Source organism: Suricata suricatta, chromosome 5 (assembly GCF_006229205.1).
Source record: "Suricata suricatta isolate VVHF042 chromosome 5, meerkat_22Aug2017_6uvM2_HiC, whole genome shotgun sequence".
NCBI lineage: Eukaryota > Metazoa > Chordata > Mammalia > Carnivora > Herpestidae > Suricata > Suricata suricatta.
The window spans coordinates 76,892,387-76,909,226 of NC_043704.1; the positions used below are offsets into that span (position 1 = coordinate 76,892,387).

Consider the following 16,840-nt stretch of genomic DNA (forward strand, 5'->3'; position numbering starts at 1 on the left):
AAATGAGGCCAGTTCTCACGTGGGAGAACCAAAGCAAGAGAAGCAGCACCACAGTGGAAAGCACAACGTACCAGAGGTTAGAGGACCAATGACAAGGGCACCCGGGTGGCTCTGCCGGTCAAGCATCTGACTTCAGCTCAGGTCACAAGCTCACGGTTTGTGAGTTCAAGCCTCACATTGGGCTCTCTGCTGTCAGCACAGAGCTCACTTTGGATCCTCTGTCCCCCGTGCTCTCTGCCCCTCCCCCACTTGCTCTTGATCTCTCTCTCTCCCTCTTAAAAATAAACACTTAAAAAAATAAAAAAGACCAAACAAAGAGTTTTGGCTAACTCTAAGCAAGACACATCCCTCTCTGTCCTATTTGCAAAGGCAGGGGTTAGCCTTTTTAACCCTAACTTACTAGTATTCTTTGAGAACCATTACGAGTACTCTGTGTAAAGACAGCTGGGAAGGCTCGATTTCCATACACCTCCCACCTTTCCCCTGAGTCATGTCTCTACATGCAACTGCAAAAATCCTACACACTCCAAAGCACAACACCTGAAGCTGTCACCCCCAATGTGATACTCCTTAAGGATCCCTCTAAGAGGACAAAACACTTCAGGGGTGCACTGAATATAGGTCACTTTGTATTCACTTGCTGTTGGTTGTTGCAATCTCAGGAGATAAAGCATTAGGTGTGTTTGCTTTAAATAAGTCAAGACAAGTGAATGAGCTCTGCTGTGTTTCAACAAGTGGGAAGCAAGGAAAGATGTTTTAGACACATTCCAGAAGTATGTCCTTGCAAACACTGACAGGGAAGACTTAACAGAATGACCGAATTCAAAGATATGTGGATCTCCTAGAGATGTTAAGGTACCTGCTCAGGTTTCCTTTGTAAAGAAGGCCTTCTCCTTTACCCCATGTTTAGTGCTCTGAGCTTTGGTAGAAGGTGGTAGAAATCCTGCCAGGGGGTGAGCAAGGAATCAGACTGCTGCAACAGTAACACTGGGGTTCCAGAGAGCCCACCTTCTGCATAGAACAAGTCCTTACAAGTAATGAAGTCCAAAACCTATGAGGAGGTTTAGAACAGGGACACAGAAGAACCAGAGATGTGCCCAAGATTATCAGGCAGTGGTGCATAGTGTGAAACAGTGTATGAGCCACAGCAAGTATCCGCTGGATCTATGGACGTGCAGGGAGTGCCCTTGAATCAAGGGCTTAGTGGTCACTTGATCCTTATCACAATCTCTGAGCTTCAGTTGCCTCACTGAGGCCAATTCAGACCAAACTGACCTTGAGGAGTTCAGCGTTGAATCAAACAAGATAAGGGACACATAAGTAATTTGCAAATTGTTAAGCACATGGACAAACATACGGGAGTACTCCTATTACTCCTCAGCCAAAAAGCATTATGTTACTGAATTAAGCAATATTTAGTTTTATAGGATCTTCCTCCCAAAATGATACTGACATGCTTACATAAGCCAATTTCATTTCAGTCAATGTTCCAATTACCTACACGCTTTTTTTTTGCTTTTCACATACTGGAGGCAGAATCATCAGGGAATTTCTAAAGAATAGCTACCAAGGTATGTCAGAAGGACATTACAGTCAACATATCAACCATAGGTCAAATCACATTGGCTTGCAATTGTACACTAATATTTTTAGTTCCCAGGATGGTCCTGAACAATCACTCATGATGCTTCTGAGTCACTGTCCCAGGTGAAAATAAAATAATGAAATTTTTTTCTGCCTGGATCACTGTAACAGAATGCTCATTATTCCCTTCCTGAGTTCCAATGCTATGAAACCAAATACCAGGTCTGTCTAAAACACAGATCTGATGACGCCCCTCCCTTGCTCAAGAATATTCAGTGCTTCTCCTTGTCATATAGGTTTAAGTGCAAATTCCTCAACAGAGTATTTAAGGTCCTCAACAATATGCCCTTGGCTTACCTTCTTTTTTATATATGATCTTCAATGACCCAGGTGCTCAAATACCAACTCCCAGTCAAACTGGGCTCTCCCCAAGCAGGGCTCCAGCTTCTCTCCTTCACTGTATGTTTTCACTTCCCTTTATCTGGAGTATCACTCATGGTTTTTAACTATGCTAGCTTAGTTCAGCTGGTGTTGTTTTCCAGTATCCCCTTCTCTGCATGGTTTTGAGTGAGGGGTAGCTATAGGGAAATGTGCATGAGTTCTGGAAGGGAGAAGTGTAGCAGTATCCATTGCTCTTCGAGTGGCCGTCTAGGCTCCTGGTACTACTGACTCTCACTGCCGATCGGTGGCTGATCTAAGAGGGGGCAGTAACCATGCCCAATGCATCCTCAGCTCCTGATGACCTCTCTCTTCAACCTCTCCAAGTCCAAGGTCAGGCAGATGTGGAGCTCTGTGGCAAAGCCCACCAGCTCCTTCCACAGGCCATAGTCATTGGCCAGGGTAGGTACAGAGATACAGTTAAGGACTGTCCAAATTGTTCTCTTCCCCTTCACATCCAGCTTTTCTTCCCGACTGCCTGCCTACCACAGCCAGAAGTAGTGTTCCACAGGCTTCTTTGCTACCTCCTTCTCATCTCCCACTGTTCCCTTTTGAGGCTTTAATTGCCCAGCTTCTTGTAGGTACAATCCTTCTGATAAATCCCATATCATTCACCCATATCATTTATGCTCCCTGGTTGGACCCAAACTCATACACTGTTCCTGTCGCTAATCTATGTCCAAAACCTGCCCATCGATTCAAGAATCACTTCAAACACCACTTCCTCATAAGCCCCTTCCTGAGTGACACAGTTGTCTTTTTAAGACACAAAAAGGGGCCTATGACTCAGCCCCCAAGGAGAATGGTATCTTGCCATTTGCAATGCCATGGATGAAACTAGAATGTATTATGCTAAGTGAAATAAGTCAGTCAGAGAAAGACAAATGCCCTGGGATTCCACTCATATGTGGAATTTAGGAAACAAAACAGATGCATATATGGGAAGCAAAAAGAGAGAGAGAGGCAAACCCTAGAAGACTCTTAAGGATAGAGAACAAACTGAGGGTTGCTGGAGGGGAGGTGGGCAGAAGACAGGCTAGATGGGTGATGGGTATTTAGGAGAGCACTTGTGATGAGCGCTTGGTGTTGTATGTTAAGTGATGCTTCACTAAATCCCACTCCCGAAACCAATATTATACTATATGCTAACTAGAACTTAAATAAAAATTTGAGAAAAAACACAAAAAGGCCTTTCCATATAGCTTTAGTTATTTTATATACTCTTACGCTCTTCCAAATATTATGTTATATTATTCCAAATATTATACAAGTTGTATTGCAAACCTCGGAGAATATGTTATCTTTCAAAATGATCTATAAGTTCTTGGTCTCCAGGGGTTGTGTTTGTGTAACTATATTTTAATCTCCATATCTAAGTAGTGACTTGTCTACCAAAGGTTCTGAGAAAATGCTCACTGCCCCAAGGAGTAAATGAATTATTCATGCTACCACTCCCTTGGTAATATCACAGGTAAGGAAAACTCAGTGCTACTGGGTACGGAATAACCTCACTTATACGCAGACTATTCTGGGGCCACTTTACTCTTTCCCCTTCCCTTAGAGAAGAGGCAGTCTAATCTGAATCCAACCCTGTATATTTTTATCGTACACACAGCTCTAACAAAACTCGTCAGCCCGCTCCCCATAGTAAAGCGGAAACAGCTAATTATATGGGGAATGGAGAGAAAGCTGCTAGAGCAAAACATGCTGAAAGCAAGAAAAAAATAGCAGACAATGAAACAGAGAGAGGACAGAAAATTTATGAAAATCAGATTGCACAAATGTAAAAGTATACTGGTCTAGGGCCATTTAGTACATGGGACATGATCTCATCTCAATAAATTTTAAAGGAATTACAGTCCACTTTTAAGCTGTCCTGAATCACCAAGATTAAGTAACGCCACATATCTTACAATAATCTCCTTCTGAAATTATTTTTAAAACAAAACTTTTATAAGAAAGTTACAGGGCACCTGGATACTCCTGTCAGTTAGCAACTGATTCTTGATTTTAGTTCAGGTGATGACCCAGGGTCAGGGGATAGAGCCCTGTGTCTGGCCCCGTGCTGAGCTTAAGTATCTCATGCTTAAGATTCCCTCTCTCTTTCTCTCTCCCTCTGCCCCTCTCCCCAGTTCATGTGCTCTCTCTCTAAAAAAGTTTATTTTAAAAAGTACATATTGAAATCATACTATTTTTTTTAAATCCCATAGCACCTCCCATTCTCAGGGGAAAAAAAGTTTTTTAATTTAAAAAAAAATTTAATGTTTATTTTTGAGAGAGAGAGAGAGAGAGAGAAAGAGAGAGCAAGCAGGGGAGGGGCAGAGAGAGAGAGACACAGAATCCAAAGCAGGCTCCTGGCTCTGAGTTGTTAGCACAGAGCCTGACGCAGGGCTAGAACTTATGAACCATGAGATCATGACCTGAGCTGAAATCAGAAGGTCAACCGACTGAGCCACCTAGGCGCCCCGGAAATGTTTGTTTGTCCTTTTTATTTTGTCATGCATTCATTCAACAAATATATAGTGAGTGTCAACCAAGACTCAGGAACTGTTCTCATGCCTGTGTGTGTATGTGTGTGTGTTGTGTGTATGGACCTTTCCTCCAAGCAAATCATCAAACTTGGGCCATGTGGGACGATAAAAGTTACACCTTTTAAATATCTCATAAAGAAAAAACTAAAAAGGTCATTGTAAGTCAGCACCATATTGGTTTTTTACAAAGAAGCAAGCAAATGCAATCAATGAAAGAGGACTGAGTTCATTGCTACTAGTTTCTTCCAGGGCAAAATAAACTGTCAACTAGAATGAAGCTTCTTGCCTTCCCCACACAACCTTTGCCTCATTTCTCTGCCAAACATCTTTTCACTGCAGGCACGGTCCCTGGAGACACCAAAGGTGCTGCAACCCTGCACAATTTGCTTTGGAAGAAAAACGTGGTACAACACAGGTAAGAAATATTTGATTTTATCGTCACAGCCTCCCCGATACACATATGGAGGGCTCTATAACACCCTTTAATTTTCTCCAGTGATTTCAAACTAAAACTTATCATTTACATAAGGTTGCAGTACGATTGAATGAGGTAATAAACATAAAGCGCTCAGCACAGCACCTGGCACACAAGAAACACAGCATCAATATTAGTGATTATGATTAGCAAGGGGTCCTAAACTTACAGTGAGCTCTGTAAATTAGCCTCATTAAGGGTTATCTAGGGTAAAATGTGAGGCTTCTTCTGTTTTCCCTTTGCACCCAGAATGTTCTAGAGCCATCACTGGAATACTAAGTAACTTCCAGCAAGCCAGGTGCGGCCTGGGAGAAGGATGGGCAGGGTGAGAAGTAGTGTCTGCAGGTATGTTAAATGTCTGGAAAAGAGAGAGAGAGAGACAGGGTAGTCCTGCAGCATCTTTGCCCCTGTACCACCCCTAGGAGTGGCTTTTCTACCTTCAGGACTTCTCTGCGGAGGGCAAGGTACCAGAACGTGTCCCAGGACAAAATTAGTATCACTGATGATAGGATTTGTTCATTGGCCCTGATTTTTGAAGGAAGTTAATAAAATAAGCACAAGCGAAAACTGCCTGAGTATGTAAGTGTAAGCATGTTTGGGGAGGTTATTTTAGTTCAAAAAATAATAAAAATAGCTCAAATGGACTGAACACTAATTATGTTCCAGGCACTGTGCTAAGCACTTTGTGTACATACTTAATCCTAACAATGGTTTTATTCTTGTGCTAACAACGCAGATGAGGACACAGGTTTAAAGATGTTAAGTAAATTTACCATATCCCAGAGGTAGCGCGTGGCATTACCCTGCACAGATTGTCTCCATTTAAAACACACTTTTCTTTATCACCATATGCTAATGAAACAATACGACTCGAGGAGGAGGTCACGTATTCATTTACTGATTCAATACATTTGTTGAACTATTCCTCCTATGAGTCACCATAAAGTGGGACAAATCAAGAGGAATAAAATACTCAGGGTCACTTCCAATGAAAACGTAGGATGTATAGCGGTTAAGCTTGCCCAAGTTCAAATACTGGCTCAACCACTAACTCTGTGATCTTGAGACTCAGTTTTCTCCTCCCCAAAGATAAGCGATAATCAAGTCATTCTGTGGTTTCAACAAGCTAATATTTGTAAAGCACTTGAAAGGTGCCTGCACATGTTTTCAACCTATTTTTAGCTTATATTATTAAAGGCATGTATGGGGCTCCACATGCATATCTCAGTGAAGAAGACTTCATAAAGGAGTCATTTTTACCAGAGTTAGGCACAGTTTAGATGTGTAGATCCAGAAAGAACTTGATCTTACCTGGAATTAAATTTGCCTTTCATACATGTACTCCTCAATACAGCAGATTCCTGAAACTGGTATTGAAAATCTTAAAAGGAAATAGCCCTGGGTGCAGTGTTTTGGGGGACTGATTACATAAAACACCTACACAGAAACTGTAAAGTCTCCAGCTGAACTGAACTGAGCAGCAGTGCCTACATTTCCATCCACTACTTAGTACACATGGAAACGAGAATATCATTTGAGAAAAAGCAAAGGAATCTGGTTTTGCCTATTTTATGTGTGTGTGTGTGTGTGTGTTTTGAGACATTCTAATTGGGAAATCCATGAATGACACATCAGTGAACCTGAACTGTCCCTCTCCTCTGTTCATAGGAGATCAAAGCAGTTTAATTCCTCATCTTATAAATAAATTCTTCCGTTTTCCTTCATTTTCTGGGGCTCCAAATATGTCACACCTGGTCAGCATCCTTCTTCAGTCCCTTCGGTGACTTCCTGCTGCATTTTACATAGAAATCCCACCTCCTTCCCACCGCCTGAAAGTCTGATGTAGCCCCAGCTTACACTACCTTTTCTCCAGCCCTTTTCCCACTCTCACCTGGCCCCTGCCCTCTTGGCCATGATCTCAGACCAGACTGGCTGGTCTCAGGCATTTTCTTAGTTGAAATGTCACCTTCACGGAGGTGGTGGCCCTGATGACCCTATTTAAAACTGTCCCTCCTCCACATCGCTCTAGCACTGCTGTCACTGCTTCATCTCAGTTCCTTATTTCTTACCCTGAAATCATTTGTATGTCTTCTGTCTGCTTGTCTGTTATCTGTTCACTCGTATTGTTCTTCTGTCTCTCTCCCTCCTAACAAACAAGAATTACCTCAACATCTCTGCTTCCCAAAGCAATGTGTGATTCTGTGTGTGTGTATATATGTGTATGTGTGTATGCGTGCATGTGCACAAATGTACATGTGTGCACCTGTGTGTGCATGTATGTATGCACGTGCATAAAGGTACACATGTGTCTTTGCATATGCACACATGTGCACAAACACATGTGTGTGCATGCGTGTGCATGTGCATAAATGTGTGTGTATGTATGCATACATGTGCATAAATGTATGTGTGCATGTGTGTGCATGGTCATAAATGTATGTGTATGTGTTGTGTGCATACATGTGCATAAACATGTATGTGTGCATGAGTATGTGTGCATGTGCATAAACGTGCATGTGTGCATATGCATATATGTACATAATGGTATGCATGTGTGTACGAGTGTGCATACATGTGCATATATGTGTGGGCATGTGCATGAACATGTGTGTGCATGCACTGCATAAACATGTGTGTGCATGTGCATATATGTGTGTATATGTATACATACAAGTTTTTTACTTTAATATTAAATATATGATTTGTTTTCTTGTCCAGTACCATCTCTTTCTTTCTACCCCTTGAGGACAAATGATTATACTAACACCTATCTATGCATGCATTTACTCATCACTTACTTAGGACCAAGTAGTTGCTATTTGCCAGGCACAGCATACAGCAGGGAGCTAGGTCTCTGGCCTTGAGGATGTTACATTCTAGTGGGGGTGAACTAAACAATAGACAGACTTAATTAATTAATTAAATCACACGTGGAAGTTGAGAAAAGTGACAACTGCTATGGAAAAAGGAAAAGCAAGCAGAGTAGGTAAGTCAGATGAGCAATGGCATGGTGGAGATGGGAAGCAGGATAGAGGGTAATTTTATATAAAGCAATCAAATAGGCTTCATGGAGCAGATAGTTGAGCAAAAGCTTCAAGGAGATGGAGGAGTTAGTACATAGTTCTCAGAGAGACTGGGTCAGAGAGCAAATCATACAAAGATATTCAAGGCACTTTTAAGACTGGCTCACACATTGAGTGAAATAATGTGTGGTTACTTATGTCAGCTACTGCCTGGGGAACTTCATTTGTATTAACTAATTTAGTCATCACAACAACCCAATGACTTATGTACCGTGTTAATCTCATTTCACACGGAGAAGTTAAGTAACTTGCCCAGGATTACACAAATGCAGCCAGAGTATGAACCTATGTAAGTCCCCAGACCCCTACAATATACTGCCTCTCTGTATAGAAAATTCTGATCCAGTGATTTTTCAGACTTCAGTGCAAAGGCCCTCAATATCTGCTTCTTTAACAAGCTATCCACATGATTCAGATGTAGATGGTCCAGGCATCACAATTTTCACCGGTCTAATTCCTCCTCCACATGACACCTTTCCAGATATTTTAAGGTAAATAGCACATTCACTTCCTATCCTCACTGTCCCCATTGTCTGTCAAATTGGGAAAAACTTCCTTAGACCAGCAGAAACATCTACTCAACATACCCACCCTCTCCATCAGAGTTTCATGTGAATTTCATCACATGGGTGAGACTTTGGGGTAAAGAGCAGTGCTGAATGGGGAGACCGATGAATATTTATTGAGAACCCTATGGTCTGTCGTCAGGCATTAAGTGATAGGGATTTAATATATTTTATCTTGCCTTGACATCTGTAATATATATAGATAAAGATACAGATACAGATATTGATGTGTATCTATACAGGAGATAGCTAGAGTATGATGGTTTCCATTTCACAGATGAGGAAAGGAAGTCCGCACAGGCCAAGCAAGCAGTATCTAGGGTTCAAGGACTCCAAAGCCAGCCCCATTCCACTACCCGTTCTAATCATTCACTCCCCAACCCCTGCCTTTGTTTCGTTCTGTAATTGGAAACCGAAGTCCAATCTTCCAGAAAAGTGCTATTTAGTGTGTATTTCCACTCTCCAGCATCCATCATTTCTGTATGTTGAAAAAACTCCTATATTTATTCAATGAGAGCCAAGCTTCTTCCATGGGCACTAAATTAGCTCAAAAGAAGAAAGCAGAAAATATGCACTCATAATGCTAAAATTCAAATGAAAGCCAAATATTTTATCTCTTTATTTCTTTGTAGAAGATTATGGTGATTAATGGTGATACAGAGCTTGCTTTATATATTTAAAAAAAAAGAAGGCTCTTTTTTCATTTCTCAAACAATAAATGTCAGTGTGCATAACCCAGCCATCTATTTTCTCTTCCCACCCCCAAACCTGGATCCTGAGGGGAAAACAGTGTTTAGGTCATGGGAATGTGGCAGAATTCCATCCTGAAGGACATGGAAAGTGCCTTTATGGATCTGACTCCCAGGGCAATGCTCAATTGTGAGTCTCACTGAGGACAAGGAGGCTGCTGGGTATCTGGGATTTCAGGTGCCCCATATGCCATGGTGTGTGGGTGCCTCTGTGGAAAGAAAAGGGGTGTCCTTGTCTTAGCTTTTCATAGTACCTTCCAAGCCATTACTCCACAAGCACAGACTCATAGAACACCACACCTTGGAGAGCATCTTGTCCAAATTCCTCATTTTAGAAGTGAGAAAAAGGATGCTGAGAAGGAAAAGCAATTAACCAGTAGTGGGGCTGTTGGGCTGAATAATTAAGGGGGAAAAAAACACACACAACTTGGAGTTAGAAACCTGGAATCCATTCACTAGCTTTGTAGCCTTAGCAAATATTTAGCCTCTCAGACTCAGGATGTAAAATGTTGTTAGCATCATTTGCCTTAATTACCTCAAATTATTGTAAACAATATATACATGGAGGGGGGAGTGGGTATATAATAACAATCATTCTGAGGGCTTACCATTCTATATAAACAAAAACTATTATTGACTGAACCTAAGTGTCATACTTCCTACTCCAATATCAACTTGGGCATGCACTTGAATAGCACTGCAGCTGTTAATCATAATAAATGTTAAAATCCCCATACACCAGGCTCTTCAAGAGTGTTATGGCAGATGATGGACACCTATGAAGAGCCTGATGAAATGGGTTTTTTCATCCCCTCTTACAGATGATGAAAATAAAGCAGAGATAGACCAAATAACGTGTCCAAAGTCAAACGCAGGGAGGTTGGTCTGGTGCTAGATAGAGCTCACAAATGTTACACAGCCAAAATTTTAGGATACCATAGCATCTAACCATAACTGGCTGAAAGAACTGTGTCATCTATGAAAAAGAACACTTTTAGATAGCAGCGTTTATAAAATGACTAGTTCTCTTTTCTGTTGTCTTTAGCATTGACTAGAAAAGGAGGAAACCAGTGTAATCATGAGGACTTATGTGCCAGACAGGTAGAAATGACAGGGATCTCCTGCATGTAAGCTAGATATAAAAGGTCACTTGTCTTTATTCCAATTATATCAAATAATAGCTGGGAGAATACATATTCTCCATTACTTTTAGAAATCTTGAGATCAGAGTTCATTGTAGCTCCCCACTTCCCTGGAAACTTCCTACTTTCTTTTAGCTAATTAATTTATGACACTTGACACTATCCTTGCTGTCAATATATGCAAGCAAGCACTTCCTTCCCTTCCCTGTGTTTGCAGCAAAACACCCTTTATCATTAGGATAAAAATGTCCTGTTTCCATCATTGAGCCAGTGATGTCCAACCTTCTTTTATTTATTTATTTATTTTTTTAATTTTAGAGAAAGAGGGGAAAATGTGAGTGAGGGAGAAGGGCAGAGGGAGAAGGAGAGATAGAAAGAGACAAAGAGAGAAAGAAAGAGAGAGAGAGAGAGAGAGAGAGAGAGAGAGAGAGAGAGAGCATTCCAAGAAGGCTCTCAGGTGGGGCTCGATCCCATGACTCTGGGATCATGACCTGAGCTGAAACCGAGAGTGAGATGCTCAACTGACTGAGCCACCCAGGTGCCCCAATGTCCAACCTTTTTAGACTCAGTGACTCCTTCGCATTTTTCTGATTTTCTGTGACCATAAAATTAAGGGAAATGAAAGTTACCTTGTCAGTCTATAGAGATGGCCTTTGAAACACTTAATAATATAATAAAACATGAGAAAACTAGAAAACCAGTGCTGGGCCTACTTGACACAGTATGAAGCCCTCATCCACTTAACTCTGCACCTTTTATGTACAAGGCGTTGTGCTACGTGCCTCGGCTGGTTAGTTGCTAATCAGGGAGTCGCACAAGAACACAAAGGACAAATTACTGGCTCAGAGTACAGACAAACAAATAAATAAAATAGAAGTAGAGATAGAAAGAAGATGGTAAAGCATTTAAAGGGGTCCCAATGACTAGGAAGGAGCAAGAAAGGATTCGAGCGGCACTGTAGGGAGGGAAGAGGAGGAGAAGCAGAGGCTGCTGAGGTGGTATGGGGTGGGAACACAAGGACAGGACATTCTAGATCTAGCTACACAAGTCCTCCAATTTTCTGGCTGGGGTCTAGCAAACGTGGCAGTATAGCAGACCAAATGGCTTTACACTCAGGCACACACCCGAGTTCTAATTCTTAGAAATTGAATCACCTTGACCAAGTCTGTAAGTCTCTCTGAGCCTCAGTTCTTTCATCTGTAAAAGGCAGACAATAATATACACCTGAGAGTTATTTTTATGCTTAAATGAAATGGCAGAAGTGCACGCACCAATGAATGCTGATTTCCTTTTCCCTCCTCTGTTTGACTGGAAAATAGGTCTCTTTACATAAAACATAAGGGCATTTTCTCTTATTCCCCTTGCCCCTTCTAGCCTCGACTTTCACAAATAGAAACGGCGACAGAATTTCAGAGTTGAAAGGAAACTTTAAAAAAAAGAAAAAAGACGACGTGTTGCAGAAGGAACTGAGGGACCATCCCGTATAGCTCACTCACATTTGAGATCCAGAAGTAGAGACTTCTCAGTCACAGGTAAGGTAATACCAGGATCAAAATGGCAGGATGGGGACAGGTTGGGTAAGCAGTCCTAGCCCAGGCTCTCAGTTCTCATCCAGAGGCCACATCATTTCAGGTCTTTCTTACCTACTTAACCTTTCTGAGCCTTAGCTGCCTCCAAAAATACCCAGGATCATTGCAAGAATTGAATAAGGTTATGTCTGTAAGACTCTCAGCACAATCCATGACGGAGTTCAATAAAGAGCAGCTATTAAATTTTGAGTTTCACATTTCTTAAAATTTTTTTAATGCTTATTTATTTTTGAGAGAGAGAGAATGAGAGCAGGGGAGGGGCAGAGAGAAAGAGCGGGAGATAGACTCCAAAGCAGGCTCCAGGCTCTGAGCTGTTGGCACAGAGCCTGATGTGGAGCTCAAACACAGAAACTGAGATCATGACCTGAGCCAAAGTTGGACGCTTAGCCGACTGAGCCACCCAGGCGCCCCTTGATTTTCACATTTTAATGGATGAATATATTGAAAGAATTAAAGGATCAGTTTCTTAAATGCTTATAAAATGCCTCCTGTGACTGCGGTGCTGAGAGAGCGCGACCCCAGCGTCTGGGTGGGCATCAGCGTGCCTGTTTCCCAGCTGAGGAGACGCAGGCTCATCTCAATACTCTTCCTTGCCCCCTGCACCTGTCGGGCTGGGCTACTCCACATGGCCCCAACTGCCCGAGCTGGGCAGAATATCAAGTCAGGCTCCCAGGAGCTAACCCCATCAGTGCAAGAACCCCATCAGTACATCCTCACTTTTTGGAAAAGGGGGGAAAATGAGCAAATGAGTAGCTAACCTGAATTAATCCTCCAAAATATCAGATGCCAAATGTTCTGTAACTTTCCCCGTTCGTTGGGGCTTTTATTTCTCCCACAGAACAATTTCCAAAATGGGCAAAGAGCACAGTAGGTGGCTCTCTTTAATATTTCACAGGCAAGGCGACAGTGACTCACCAGGTCCTACATCTGTGTCACTAGCAGAAGCCTGACAAAGTTGAGCAACAAATGAAACTGTGTGTATTCCGGAGATAACCTTTATTTTATTTTTTTTCTTCTGCCTCCTCCTCTGATTTCCTCCAGCCACATTCTGCTTTTCTAACAGTGCCAGGTAAGATGACGCTAACTGACTACCTTTTGGCAAAAGCAAACATATGCTTCCAAATGCCAAAAGCAAGGAGCAAAACGTTTCTCCCAGGACTGCATTTGCAAGCCTGTCTGCTTGCTGCAGAGCAGGAAACCTGATGGCCTGTGGGGAGTCTCAACGGATAAATGGCCCCATTGCCTGGGCCAGAAACAGATCTGCTCATTTTCCTACATAAGCCTGCAGCCATCAGTTTCCACAGGGAGGACTGAGGCTCCAGACCAGTGATCGGTACCCGCCAGCAAGCAGTGAGTGGTCTTTTCTGCAAATGCCACTCATGCGCGCTATCCTCTATTCCATCCTGGATCCACAGAATTGGTGAAACAAGTGAAGAATGCTATGGTCATTTGTGACATTTGTTCCTCAATCTTCTTGCTACCCTGTGAATTAGCAGGATGGCAGAGGGAGGAAACCACTGAGAACAGGAAGAAAACATAACATGTCTTCACAGCACCCTTCCTCCTAGGACTGGAAGGTACATTACATCAAACACAGGAGAGTAGGCAGATTGCCTTAGAGATCGGGGCTTTCAAAGTTCCTCTCCTGAAAGCTGGCCCCCCTAACCTCTACAGGGCATGTTGACGAATTATTCACTTAGCAAGGAAATTTCCTTTTTGGGACAGAAAGGATACCTTGCAATCACCAACCAAGTAAGGTCAATTTAACTGAAGTAAATTGCTAAAGAACTCTTTGAAGATGTGACGGGGTGTGGTAGGAAAAGCCCTTAACTAGAAGTCACTAAGTGTGAACTATATGTCCAGGGCTGAAACTTAAGAACCATGTGCCTCTAGCCACCTCTTATCTCTCTGAGTCTCATTCAGTCTCTTTCTCAATAAAATTGAGACCAGCTAAGAAAAGGTATCATTTAATGAGCACCTACTCACTACATCTACTTTACATTATCCCACTTAATTTTATCCTCACACAAATCCTTGGGGGTTAGCATTTTCTTTTCCAGTTTAGAATTGGACAAAATGAAACCTCTGAGTGGTGAAATAAATTCCTCAGTATTACCTAGCTACAGAGGAATTAGAACTGAAATTCGAATCTGACCACAAAATAGAAGTTCCTTCCACTATTAATATGCCTGCCACATCCTTCCCTCAGGGCTATAGCAAGTAGCAAGAAAGATCATATATATGGAATATGCCTGGGAAATTTTAAAATTCTCTCTATATGTGTGTATGATTTTTGTCACAAGTAATCTGGATAAGGAGGAAAGGTATAACTGGGGTTCTTTCTTTAAAGAACCAGAACCAAAAGAAATTACCTTCCCCTCTCCCTTCCATTCCCTTGTTCTGGCCTTATTTTTAACATCTTCCTTTTGTCCACAATCACCAGTTTCTCAGGCATGCATTCAGAAATATTCTGGCCAGCTCATCACAATGCATGCACATGGAACAGACTGACGGAAGCAAGTGATCCCATCCTCTGCAAACGCTTGGTGTGGGGGGTGTCTCCAGGGGCATCACCAAGTTCTACCTTGCCCTCACGATGTATCACACTCCCTCCTATGCACTCATCAATACCCCACGCAAATGGGAGGGACAGGGAAGCAGGTAGCCAGCTATAAATGCTGAGCACTCAGTTCAGGGACTTAAGGCATAGCCAGGAAACAGTAGTAAATAACTGTATGAAGTCAATCAGAATAAAATCAATTTCCATGAGCATGGTGGGGATAGATGAGGAGCTATTTCATTTTAAAATACCAATAATCAAGGAAGACGAGAGTAGGCATGTATAGTATTTCTGTTTAAATAAGGCGAGTTTGTGTCCAGAGGGACTGAATTTGGCAGCACAGTCGAAAAGAAATACATTAAAATTGTGCTGTTGCTTTCCTGTAGTAAAGAAAACATAAAGTTGCCTGTCTGACCTCAGACAGCAGGGATACAAGGCTTACAACAGTCGGTAATATAGACGGAACTTCCAACTTCTCCTATCTTCCTACTCTTTATCAAATTCCAGACCTCTTTGCCAATAAAGGGTGTCTCAGATCAGAGCTTCATAGACCTGAGCCTTGGCCTAAAATCTAGAGAGGTTGGCATCACTGAGGAACATTAATTTTATATTCCAAGTCAAGCACCCATGATCAAAGTCACATGGAGACAGCACTCAGAAAACACTTTCTATAAAGGAACTGTTCAAACTCCAAAGAAGAAAACACCACAATATTCCAGATTAAAAAAAAAAAAAGTCCCCGGAAGGTAGTATGAAATCACCTTCTGAAAACCCTCTGTCTCCAGAGTTACTGTATAACAATATTTACAATAGCAGCAGCCATCAATCTCAAGCTGACCAGGTGCCACCCAGGCACGGTGCTAAACATACTATTTGAATGATTCCATTTCGTCCTCCCTACAACCTAAGTTCTCATTGTGATCATTACTATCTCCATGTTGCGGCTGGGGGTCGGGTGGGTGACTGAGTACCAGAAGGACTGATGACTTGCCCGACCAAGTTCACACAGCTAACACTGGGCAGAGCTGGAGTCAAAACGAGGTAAATCTTCAGTTCAGCCGGTCGCTAACCCAGGATCTGGGGAGCCAAGCAGCAAAAGCGCTTCAACAGAGGCGCGGCGGATCTCAATTTCACAACCGGAGGTGGAGGAAAGACAGACTGGGGACTGGCTCTTAAAGGAAACGGCAGAAGTTTGCTTTTACGTTTGTGATTTTTCTCTTTAACTCGGCTTCCTCGTTCCGTCCCAGCACTCAGAAGTGACAGGGGCCATGGCTCCGTGAAGCCGGCTATTCCTAAACGAGGGGCACCTTACCGCTTCCAGGGCCACCAGCTTCCTCCAGCTGTCGAGTACCAACCCAAGGCACCCGCGCCCCGGCGGCCCTCCCCTCGCCTCCGCCTCCCCACGAGCCTGCCAGACAACCTAGGCAGGGGCATCTTTCAGAGAAAGCAGGTCAGGGGAAGACCGAGCGAAGCCGAGAGCAGCCTCTCCCCAGGCTGTCACAGCTCCAGGCTGGGAGCGGCGTGATGCACGCTGGGACACACTGCCCTCTTCTATCCTCGCCGCTCACAGCAGCGACCCGGAGAAACCCGGAGCGGGGTACGCCAGGGTGGATCCCTGAAAGGGCTGGAAGTGGGGAGCAGCAACGCGCAGCCGTCCCCAAACTGCGGTATCTAAATCTCCACAAGGCAAAGACGGGTTCGAGTCCCGGTCCCAGCACTAACTAGCTGTGTGACCTATCCCAGCCGCCGCCTCGCTCTGTGCCTCAGTTTGTCCTTTTGGAAAATAAGAGGGTTGAAGAGATGATTTGCAGGAGTCCTTCCACCCTGAGATGTGGGGAGGTGATTCCTCCCAGCCCTGCAGACAGCGAGAGACTCACCTTTCTCGGGAAGCAGAGCGGGCACAGCGAACCGGTGAGGAAGGGTGCAGGGTCTCCCAGTGCTGCTTCTTTTTGGTGCGTCTGGCCAAAGCGGATCCCGGGGACCCCGGATCCGGCCAATCTTCCCCCAATGAGCCTCTTACTTTCCGCCGCACTTTCTTTTTCCCCCTTTGGGGCTCCTCCCCCGGCGCGGCGCGATTGGCCGCCGCCGCGCTGTCGGGCTCCACCCGCAGCCCCGGCTCGCCA

The 16,840-nt window shown here is 43.3% G+C and overlaps 1 protein-coding gene across 4 annotated transcripts in view; it reads right to left on the reverse strand.

Annotated features, from left to right (window-relative positions):
* IL1RAP (interleukin 1 receptor accessory protein) overlaps positions 1-16,762 on the reverse strand; it is a 144,485-nt gene extending 127,723 nt beyond the window's left edge. For 2 of the 4 annotated variants that reach the window (XR_003908709.1, XM_029939635.1), the window contains exon 1: positions 16,595-16,762. The gene's annotated coding sequence lies outside the window, so the exon portion shown is untranslated. The remainder of the gene's footprint in view (positions 1-16,594) is intronic. The other 2 variants (XR_003908710.1, XM_029939636.1) reach the window with 2 other exon arrangements.
* Positions 16,763-16,840: the final 78 nt, after the last annotated feature.